The sequence below is a fragment of the Buteo buteo genome, chromosome 7 (genome assembly GCF_964188355.1).
Source record: "Buteo buteo chromosome 7, bButBut1.hap1.1, whole genome shotgun sequence".
NCBI lineage: Eukaryota > Metazoa > Chordata > Aves > Accipitriformes > Accipitridae > Buteo > Buteo buteo.
In genome coordinates, this window is record NC_134177.1 from 38,409,584 (window position 1) to 38,421,038 (window position 11,455).

Sequence of the window (11,455 nt, forward strand, 5' to 3'; positions counted from 1 at the left end):
TACACGCCTTTCTGGGCAGAAGGCAAGAAACTTGTGAAAACTCATTGGGAGACTATGAAAAGATTTAATCATTTCTCCTGCAAAGCGGGAGGATACCAGCCTTCATGATACCACCATTTTGACACTTTCCATGCCTATAGTATGCCAGCCAGTTTGGGTTGAAATCACCTCTTAGCTCACCTGATAGCTGAATGGCAAAGGGACTGCACCCTTGTAGGGGCACCCTTATGCACAGAAGGCAACAGTTGTAAGCAACTGGTCAAGCAGCTTCTGTAGCTCGTTGGATGGACATCTTACTAACGATGGTCTGATCCTCACTTTCTCTCCACTGCTGCTGTTTGCAAACACCTGATTGCTGTGGTGCCAACTTATCTGTGGCCAAGGAGCAGCTCATCAGAATCATAATCACAAGTCTTCAAAAATCCTGATTTTTCCCTTCACTTTCTACATATTAATGAAACATTTGGGAACACTGATATTATAAGGAGAAGGAAAAAATCTTTCCCTTCAGAACAATCACAGCAGGAACCTTCTAAATCTCCCTATGAGAAGAATTGCTTTTATGTTATAGTTAATGACTGAGCAACTGCAAAAGCAATGCAACAGGAAAGAGTCATCTGTTGAGATAACAAGCAACACTCTCTACACATTTAGATTCTCCACATCTCAGACACTTGGGAGCTTTCATACTGTTCCCAGCGCTGCAGAAGTCCTGCCTCTCAATGCATTCACTATCCCAACCCCCATCTGGTAAGCCAGTGGGAAAAGAAGACAGAAGGAGAATTTGACTGTCACTCACTCGCATAAATCAGTGCCAAAATGAGGCTAGAGTTTAGATTTCTAAACTGCTTGCTTAGTCTTCATCAAAACCTACTTTGCATGCAAGGCCTGCCAAGGCTTCAAATCTTAACCAAACTAATCAATAAAAGTTACAAAATCAGAAAAAATAGAAACTGAAGAAATTTTAAAAAGCACAAAGCTGTTCTACCACACAGGCAGATGACGCCACATGTATAAGAAATACGCTTTTTTGTCTGAATGGAAAAAATTATGAAGTAATGGGATACATTTTACAATGGAAGATTAAATTTCTGTTACCCTTGCCTTTCGCAGGTCAAAATCATTGAAACTCACTGAAGCAAAAAGGAAAGAGATGCACCTATGCTAGTAGAGAATGAAAGATTAGGACAAAGAAATAAAAATAGAGGTGGAGAGGTCTTTGACATTACTCAGGAAAGAAAGGCTTTTTTCATGGATTTAAGTTAAAACTGTACAAGGAGAGCAGTTTGCTTGTAAGAAAAGATGGATGGCTGTCATTAGCATGAATAAGCTTGTCTGACACTTTTTGTCTGCAACCCTTCGCTGTAACAGGGAAGGCAGGACCTTGCCAGATTGTTGTGGGAAAAAAAAAATATCACCAGAATAATGGTGAAATGAAGTCACTGAAAAAATAATTTTTTTTTTTTAATCCATTTGCCATATTGCTATTAAGAATTCAACTCCAACACATATTTCCTTTTTAGAAACAGGAAAAAGGTTCTTTGTATTGGGTTTGTGTGGCATGGTTTTGGTAGCAGAGGGGCCGCAGGCTTTTGTAAGAAGATGCTAGAAGCTTCCCCCATGTCTGACAGAGCCAATGCCAGCCAACTCCAAGATAGACCCACCACTGGTCAAGGCTGAGCCCATCAGCGACGGTGGTAGCGCCTCTGGGATAACAGATTTAAGAAGGGGGAAAAAACCTCCACAATTGCAGCTGGAGAGAGGAGTGAGAACATGTGAGAGAAAAAGCCCTGCAGACCCCCAGGTCAGTGCAGAAGGAGGGGAGGAGATGCTCCAGGCGCCGGAGCAGAGATTCCCCTGCAGCCTGTAGGGAAGACCCTGGTGAGGCAGGCTGTCCCCCTGCAGCCCAGGGAGGTCCATGGTGGAGCAGATCTCCACCTGCAGCCTGGGGAGGACCCCACGCCGGAGCAGGTGGATGCCCGAAGGAGGCTGTGACCCTGTGGGAACCCTGTGCTGGAGCAGATTCCTGGCAGGACCTGCGGGCCCACGGAGAGAGGAGCCCACGCTGGAGCAGGTTTGCTGGCAGGACTTGTGACCCCATGGGGGACCCACACTGGAGCAGTCTGTGCCTGAAGGACTGCAGCCTGTGGAAGGGACCCATGCTGGAGCAGTTCATGAAGAGCTGCAGCCCATGGGAAGGACCCACATTGGAGAATTTTGTGGAGGACTGTCTCCCGTGGGAGGGACCCCATGCTGGAGCAGGAGAAGAGTGAGGAGTCCTGCCCCTGAGGAGGAAGGAGCGGCAGAGACAACATGTGATGAACTGACCACAACCCCCATCCCCATCCCCCTGTACTGTTGGTGGGGAGGAGGTAGAGAATTTGGGAGTGAAGCTGTGCCCGGGAAGAAGGGAGTAGTGGGGGGAAGGTGTTTTAAGATTTTATTTCTCATTACCCTACTCTGATTTGATTGGTAATAAATTAAACTAATTTCCCCAAGTCAAGTCGGTTTTGCCTGTGATGGTAATCGGTGAGTGATCTCTCCCTGTCCTTATGTCGACCCATGAGCCTTTTGTCAAATTTTCTCTCCCCTGCCCAGCTGAGCAGTGATGGAGTGGCTTTGGTGGGCACATGGCATCCAGCCAGGGTCAACCCACCACTCTTACAAAGGAAATAAGGCCTATATAACTGTGATCCATACATCTATTAGTATCTGTGCCCTGTGCTGCAAGAATTACGCAAATCTCTGCCAAGAGATTAGCAATTTCATCCTAGTAAAGTAGAAGGTCTGACTCTGGATGATGAAACTGGAAATGGTAACCAAAGAATACCTTATGAAATGCAACTCTACACTTTCCAACATGGCAAAATGTTAGTTCCTACCTCTGGTTTTGGAGACGGCTTGATTAGGATTCTGAGGCACACATGGGTCTGGCAGTCAGGAACATGCAAGTACCTACAAACAGCAATGGACAGTTTGTGGGCTGGTTTGTTTGGAGGTTTGTTTGTTGGTTTTGAGTCGTTGTTGTTTGGTTTTTTTGGGAGGGGGGGAGTAGCAAGAGGAAAGGAGTGGGTTGCTTGTTTTCTCCACATATTTAAGTAGCAGTTGAGCACTATGAACTGGCTCAGTCAGCATTTAGTATTTGGTATCAGTTATAGGAGTGTTTTGTCCCCTTCTAAGACTGCTGTACAAGCGTGTCCATTTTGGAGTATGGACTGCCTCGGTTAGCAGGCAGGAAACAGGCACTGATGTTAGCAACAGGACTACTTAAAACTAGAATTTACCAGTAGAACTAGGGCTTATGGAAGATCAAACCCAATCCATCAACAGTGGAAAACCATTTAAAATGAGAAACAAATTTCAACTGCAGTTGGAGTTGCAGAAAACAGCATATTTGCAAAACAGCTTTACATTCAGCATGATATTTTGTCCAATAAATTTGATGCCAATGAAGGGCATCTGGTGTTTCTGATCCATTTTGCTTCCACACTGGAACTGTAGAGCAGGCAAAAGCAGGACTAGTTTTGGGTGCACACCTGACCAGATACATAGGACTTCCCTGCACTTTCCATGACCTTCTCAATCTTGGGACTCCACCACAGCTGCTAAGAGTGCCAGCTACTGCCAGTGGTTGAACACTGTCAGGTACTAGAAGGATTTGCACTCTCAAGGTAGTCGCTTCTCTCTTCCATAACAAAAGCAGCTTTATTTCACAACCTTCACACAGGTGCACATTTTTCTAGCAATCCAGACTGGATCTAACACCGTATCCTATATGTGACAGTACATCATCCCATTGCCAAAACACCCCCAAGCCCCTCGGGTGTTATTAATGATGAACAAAGCACTGACTTCACGTTCTTGGTTGTTAAACACTTTAGGCAGATACTGTATCGCACTAGAGATGACAGTACTTTTAACTTGTACCAGGCCACATCTTTCCCCTCTTTGCAAGGCAAGATGTATGATAGAGGCATACAGCACAGATTGGTTTTGTTTGCTGGCTGACAGTGTAATATAATGTGAGCTTGCATCAGTGTGGTGCAATCCTGGCAGTGCAGCCTTTCCCACAGAGAAGAGAGCAGAGGCAGGCTCAGATAAGCACATGTCAGAAGGGAGCAGGAGGTGTTTCCATCTAACTTTGTTCTTTAAATGTGTTTGAAGAAGATGTAAATACCTGGCACTCTGGAGAAGGGGAGAGTGGCCCTCCCTCCTATGACTAGATTGGCTATTCATTAGTCAGCAGGCAGCCCTCCAAAGCACACTGGTACATCCCAAGCTTTCAGCCTGCTTCCTGCTGTGCCGTCTGCTTCATTTATATTTTATTCTGTTCCCTTCAGGACAGCACTCTGTCTTACTCCCTCTGAAAGCAATCTGCAAGCGATGAGCATAAGCGCTTGGGAAAGGCCTAGGTCCAAGAGTGGAGGCCAACAAGTACCATCTGCTGGGGAGCAAGAAGCACCCAAAGAGAGGAGCTGGGCTAGAGAAGTGTCCAGACATTCAGTATCAAAGCCTCATGCAAACCCCTGAGGCTCACAAACACAGATTCATAGGAAGGCAGAAGTTTAACAGTAATAGGAGAAAAGCTCAGGAATATCTAGTGGTTCCAGCAAACTGGAAGTCATAAGGATCAAAGAAAATACTTGTTATGTGTGAGAGGAAGCATTACTTAGCCCAGCTCTTCTATGAAACCAAAGTCAAGCATCACTGTTAGTGTATTGGTTTTGTGTGGCAAGGTTTTGGTAGCGGGGGGGGGTTACAGGGGTGGCTTCTGTAAGAAGCTGCTGGAAGCTTCCCCTGTGTTCGAGAGAGAGCGAGCCCATACCAGCCGGCTCTATGATGGACCCGCCGCTGGCCAAGGCCGAGCCAATCAGTAATAGTGGTAACGCCTCTGTGATAACATTTTTAAGAAGGAAAAAAAAGTTGGGAGAGTGAGAAACAGCCGCCGGAGAGAGGAGTGAGAACATGTAAGAGAAACAAGCCCGCGGACACCAAGTACAGTGAAGAAGGAGGGGGAGGAGATGCTCCAGGTGCTGGAGCGAAGATTCCCCTGCAGCCCGTGGGGAAGACCCTGGTGAGGCAGGCTGTCCCCCTGCAGTCCAGGGAGGTCCACGGTGGAGCAGATCTCCACCTGCAGCCCGTGGAGGACCCCACGCCGGAGCAGGTGGGTTCCCGAAGGAGGCTGTGACCCCGTGGGAAGCCCGCGCTGGAGCAGGCTCCTGGCAGGACCTGCGGATCTGCAGAGAGAGGAGCCCGTGGAGCAGGTTTTCTGGCAGGACTTGTGACCCCGTGGGGGACCCGCGCTGGAGCAGTGTGCTCCTGAAGGACTGCACACGGTGGAAAGGACCCATGCTGGAGCAGTTCGTGAAGAGCTGCAGCCTGTGGGAATGGCCCATGTTGGAGACGTTCGTGGAGGACTGAACCCATGGGTGGGACCCCACGCTGGAGCGGGGGAAGAGTGTTATGAGCCCTTGCCCTGAGGAGGTGAAGCGGCAGAAATAACGTGTGATGACGGTAAACCCCATCCCTGTCCCCCTTGTGCCACTGGGGGGGCTTGGTGGAGAAATCCGGGAGTGAAGTTGTGCCCGGGAAGAAGGGAGGGGTGGTGGGATGGTGTTCTGAGATTTCGTTTTATTTCCCATTACCTTACCCTGGCTGATTTGTAATAAATTGAGCTAATTTTCCCTAAGTTGAGTCTGTTTTGCCCGTGACGGTAATTAGTGAATGATCTCTCCTGTCCTTATCTCGTCCCGCAAGTTTTTGTTATATTTTTTTCTCTCCCCTGTCCAGTTGAGGATGGGGGAGTGATAGAACGGCTTTGGTGGGCACCTGGCATCCAGCCAGGATTAACTCATCATACCGGTGCAGGGGGGATGCTCGGGAGGGACGTCAGGGAAACCAACCCGTCCTTAAGAGACGCGTGTTTTCCATTGGAAGGATGGTTTTGTTGGAGCAGGAAAGAAACGTTTGGCCGCCTTGTCAGGTCCTTAGCTCTAATTCTTCTATGGTGTTTCTGAATGTTAAAATACAACCTCTCTGCTACCAGGGCGGGCAACGTGGCTGCGCTTCTGTGGCATAAACCAGCGTGTCGTATGCAGGTACATGGCGAGGAACAGCAGCGTGAAGCACTGCAGGTGTCCAGTCCTGCCCCCAGACACTTGCTGAGGCCAGAAAAACAACCACAAATGAGTGAGAAAAGAGTCATAGTGGAGAAAAGTTAGTTTGGAGTTTGTTTGGGAGGTTTTTTCTACCTACCCTGTCCCCTTTACACGTCCCCCAAGTCCTGTTCATTCCCCAGAGGACCACCAGCGTTTGGTGCCAATATCGAGCAGGAAAATAGGGACCCCTCAGCTCCCAGGCAAAGCTGGAGTGAGCGAAACATCTCGCTCGGTGCTTGTCCCATTTTGGAGGCCCTGGGAGCGAGGGCAGAGCAGCAGATGGCACTCGAGCATAAGCTGAGCATCGCACCGCCGACAGCCGATCAGCAAGTCGGAATTATTTTTGCCGAAGCAGCGCAAGAGAAGCATAGCTATTCAGGCTCGCAGTCCTTGAAGGAAGATGTATAATCTTGAGCCATAAGATGCGTCTATAGGACCTTGATTTACATGCTTTGGATGTTCCTCTCTGCTCGCAGGTCTAGATCGTATCTCTGCTTGTGCAGATTTGTCCTTACACAGTGTCTGGACTTGAGATGATAAAGAAAAAGTGTTACTTTTCACTTGCAGAGACTGACCCCTAATTTGCTTGGATTTTTTTTTCTGTGATTGTGGCATGCCTTTCCGTACAGAGCTACCCCAGTGCACAGAAGCAAGATTTTTCTTTTTTTTTAAATCAGATAATTTTTTTCCCCCTAGCCAAAATGAAGCAAGATAATTGTGCTCACACTGAAAAATGGACTTGTAGATGTGGAAACTGAAAAATACAGCTCAGTGAGCTTTTTGCAGAGGCAACAGCCAGACAAGTACAAATGAGTCAGGAAAAAATGTTCCTGTTGAGATGCTGCAAAGATAGTGCATGAAAGTGTTTTTATTTTGTTTAATTAGCAATAAATTCAAACCTTATTTTCATATTTCCAAGCCCATTTGTATTTTAGAGACAGATTGCAACCTGAACATATATTATTCCTCTGACAGAGACAAAACCAGCACTTTCAGGAGCCTTTTGGTAGGCGAAGAATGCCATATATCACGACTGTAATCTTACTTGGTTTTTTAAGACCCGACAAAAATAATTCAAACCTGTTCTCACCGCTGAGGGAGAAGGAACTAAGGGCTCACAGGGGCCAGATTCTGCCTCTCCCGGTTTTCCTGAGGAGCCGGGGAGCAGCACCGTGAGCCAGGCAGGACCGCTGCCTGCCACGGGCAACGCTGCCTGCGAGTCAAGCGGCACGGTGCTGCCCCAGGTAAGCAGAGGAAAAGTTGTCCTTAGAGACCCGTCGTACAAACGAAGGCTCAGACCTTGCTGGTCTAAAGTCAAGTGGAGCCAATGAAGTCAGCGGTGCTGTGCTGGCTTGTCCCAGCTGCTGCCTCAGCCCAGGATTTTAAAAGCATGTTGTATATTGACTGTAACTGTGGTCATTTTAGAAGTATATCTTGGCACCTGATAAAAACAGTGCGATCCCAGGGCCCTCTCCTTTCCCTCTTCTTCCCCCTCCTGAAGGCAGCGAGCGCCACGTACGTCTGCCCGGACAGCCCTTGTGAGCTTTGCGTTAGCAGGCACAGAGTGTGGCAAACAGGGGGATAAACCGTCTTGCAAAATAGGAATTCTGGCCTTTGCGCAGATCTGAGTCAGACACTGGGAACCTGCGGCGATGTTCATGCAGATACACATATTTGAGGGCTCTTTTTACCTCCTGTAGTGCTCTAAGCTTCGCCGCTCATCACGAGTTTCTGGTTTTCCTCCCTTGAGTTGCCTTTGCTTAACGCCATCTCGATACCTGGGCTGTTGTGCTCCTAGTGACACTTTGGAAGGCTCCAGGATGAGGGCTCGCGGTGCGTGCTGGGCACGGCCAGAGGTGCTCCTGGTTGAAGAGCTTTGACCCCCCTCGCAGGGGACAGTCCCCTTGGTGTCCCAGCGCTGTTGCCGTCGCTACCCCGCAGGGCTGGCAGTTTGCAAGGGCAGCTGAGCTTTCAAGCACACAAGCCCCAACCCCAGATTCAGACCCTGCTCGTCCTCCTCTGGCCCCTGAAGACTTGCCAGCGGCAGCTGAGATGGGACGAGACCCCCCCGAGGTGCGCGGGGGCCCTGGCAGCTGCGGTCTGTGCCCGCCTCTGCTGCTCGCTCGGGTTTTGCCCTTGAGCAAAGATGCCCAGGATGGGTTTGCCCAGGAACCGTGAGGAAGCGCTTGTCCCCTTGTCTGCTGAACATCCCAGCCTCAGGGCCCCCACCTTGCTGAAAATGGGGAGAGAAGACTACTTCTGTGCCCCCAGCTCTATTGTGTGTGAGACCCATGTAAATACGTGGACTTTTGTTAGCAGCTTGACCTCTTGGGCAGTGTTCTTGCTTTGCACTGAAGAGGTGCCGTCTTTCTTCCACTCGCCTGACTCCTGTGTAATAGAAGGGCTAAATGCTTATTACTTTTTTTGTAGCCTTTTCGAGTTACCAATCAAACGTGTCTGTTTTGGGGTTTTGTTTTGTTTCTTTGTTGCTGTGACTATGCAGGATGCTCTATCTCGCTGTAATTATGGTTCCATCATTGTCTTGGCATGAAAACATCTGCTGTCTGCCTGCGATCTCCACTTCTCCTATTTCTTTTGAGAATTTCATGGATCATGATGACCTTCTATTTTCCATAACATCTCATGCATCTCAGCGTACCCAGCTGTTTCTCTTGTGTTCCCCTGTCTCTCCATCTACCTCTTTTTTTCCAAACAGCATCTCCAACGCATTCAGAATTTCGGCTCATCTGCTTATCAAATCAATATCTCGCTTGCCATCTCCTCTGCGTCGCAACCACTGTAAACATAGCACCTTTGTACCTAACCGCCCGGGCTGTTTTCTCCTCTGAGCACAATTCATCTTCCAGCTCACGTCTAACGTCTTTGTTCTTCTCATTTAACACTTTAAAGTTAATTTTCTCAGCCTTTTTATTTTGATTACGTTGTACTCTCTGGCTGTCTGGGTTTGAGGTCCGTCCGTCCCGCTGCTCCTCCCGAGCGGGCGGGCAGCGATGTGCCGCAGGATGGATGGAGGATGCTGCCATTCAAGGTGAAGTCGCTGCTAGTGACAAACTAGAGCGAAGTTAGAGCACGGCGAGGAGAGGAGCTGTGCTGTGCACGGGGACGGAGGGAGGCGGCTGGTACCGCTCAGCAGAGGCAGTGAAGGGGCTGGAGAAATAGGGGTTCGAGTACTGGGTTTGTGTGACCTTGTGTAAAGAGCGTGGGGCCCATGAGTGTGATGAACAGAGATTCTTCAGTTTTTATTCCATTCTGGCACCTTTTATTACCAGGACTTCACCGGTATGCCTATTCTCTTAAAAAATATTAATAAAAAAAATCAGTCCTATATCTGCTGCAGACAGACTAATAAAACTCTCAAGTATGACAGGACCTTAAATCTCTCTGCTTTGTTCCCCATCTGTAAAACGTGCATCCCCGTTCTCCACCTCCCACTCCCGTGTTCCTCCCTGGAACAGCACCTTTGGAGATGGGTGCTGTCTGCTGCCCCGGGAACAGGACAGGGGGTCCTGGTTCGTCACCCGTGGGCTTCAGGCACTGAGCGCGCCCCCAGAGCGTCCCTGGTGAAGTGGTTGTGGCTTTTGCTCACTGGAACACGGGGCAGTGAAGTGGTCAGTCCCTTTTGCAGGGCTATGCTGACCGTGGAAGGTTTGGGGTCAGAAACACGGCAGTGCTGACCCCCCCCCCATCTGCATCCAGGGCAGCAAAGCGGGGTGCCTGCCTCCTCTGTACTCAGACCGGACAGCAGCGAAACTTGTTTCCTCTGGACATAGCCCAGACATTTTACTAATTTTACTAACTGCCTGGGCCACATTCTGCCCTAGGTACTGTTAGAATAATTTGCTCGGCAGAAAGCTGTGGTGTAATTAACCACTCATGGGTGTGTGCCGAGTGGGACGTAAGCGGAGGTGGCAGGTAGGGTAAACGCGCTCCCTGGTTTTCGGTGACACTGCAGAGGATCGCAGGCAGCCGGCCTGGGTGTGCTCTGCAGATGCAGTCGGGCAGCGGTTTGCATCGGGCCGTTTTCTAACGCTGCAGCATCTCCCGCTGCCCTCGGGCACGCCGTGTTCTCGGGGAGCGGGCTCCGCTCTGGGGGCAGCGGAGCTGGTTTCTGGGCACGAGGAGAGGTGCGAGGGCAGCCTCGAAGAGAGGGGAAAGCCCTGCACCCGCTTTCCTGGCTGCGCTGTCCCGGGTTTTCTCCAAATCAGTCATTAGTGGGATTTTTCTCCTGCAAACGCCAGCAAATGGCCATTGCCAAAACGCCCGGAGTAAGGACCCCGGGGGGGTTCCAGCTTAATGTACATACATTAACTGCTCAGGTTTGTAAACCTGACCAAGGGCAAAAACAAACACGGTAATGGAAGGCTGGCTGAAAATGAGCTGAATTTGTAAATCTCAGCAGCGTGTGCAGGAGAAATAGCGAAAATGACTGAACAGCTTGAAACCAGTCACCTGCCTGAACCCGGCCACAGCTCTGGGAAAGGCAGAAGAGAGAAAGTACCGATAAAGTCTTTCAAAAGCCATTCGACCTGTAATGTTCACTGATGCAAGGGATAACAGTGAAGATTTCATTTTAATATATAGAAATCCAAATTTTTTTCTTGAGCTGTGATCGGGCCTGCTGAAGTTCCCTCTGTCCATCAGCAAAATCTGTCTCGCGCTTGTTCTTTCTGGAACCCCTTAAAATTCTGCACCACGGTCAGAGAGATTAAAGGGGTAATATAACCCCAGGAACCACACTCCTGACTAGTGATTTCCCGGTGATTATTACGAGAAATAGCTAAGATCTAAAGGAGGCTCAGAGGGGGGAGGAAAAGACCGCTCTTTAATCCCCCCATCCATGTACTTTGCACATCGGTGCCGCTCGCCCCGCTGGGGCAGGGCCGGGTCAGCTCCTGTCCCGGCCGGAGCAGCCGGGATCTTCCCTGCCTGCCCGGACGAGGGGGGCAGAGACCTGCCACGCCACTGAACCCGAATTCAGCACTTCACATCAAAACAAACCCAATAAAGGGAATTTTATCATATTTTTACAGCGGTCAGCATCAAAACATGAAGATGGCTGTTTCTCCGGTAGGCCTGACCCACCGGACCTGTGCACGTCCTCTTGTTTACGCCTTGTTCATTAAGTCACTGCTGGAAAGTACCTTCACACACTGCCCCCCCCAAATAAAAAAAAATTATAATCCCTGAGCTTGAAGTAGTTGGTGACCCCAAAACAGCTCTTGCAGGCATGGCCGCTGAGCCAGGAGGGCTTTGGTCAGGAGGCTCTCGGGCGAGCG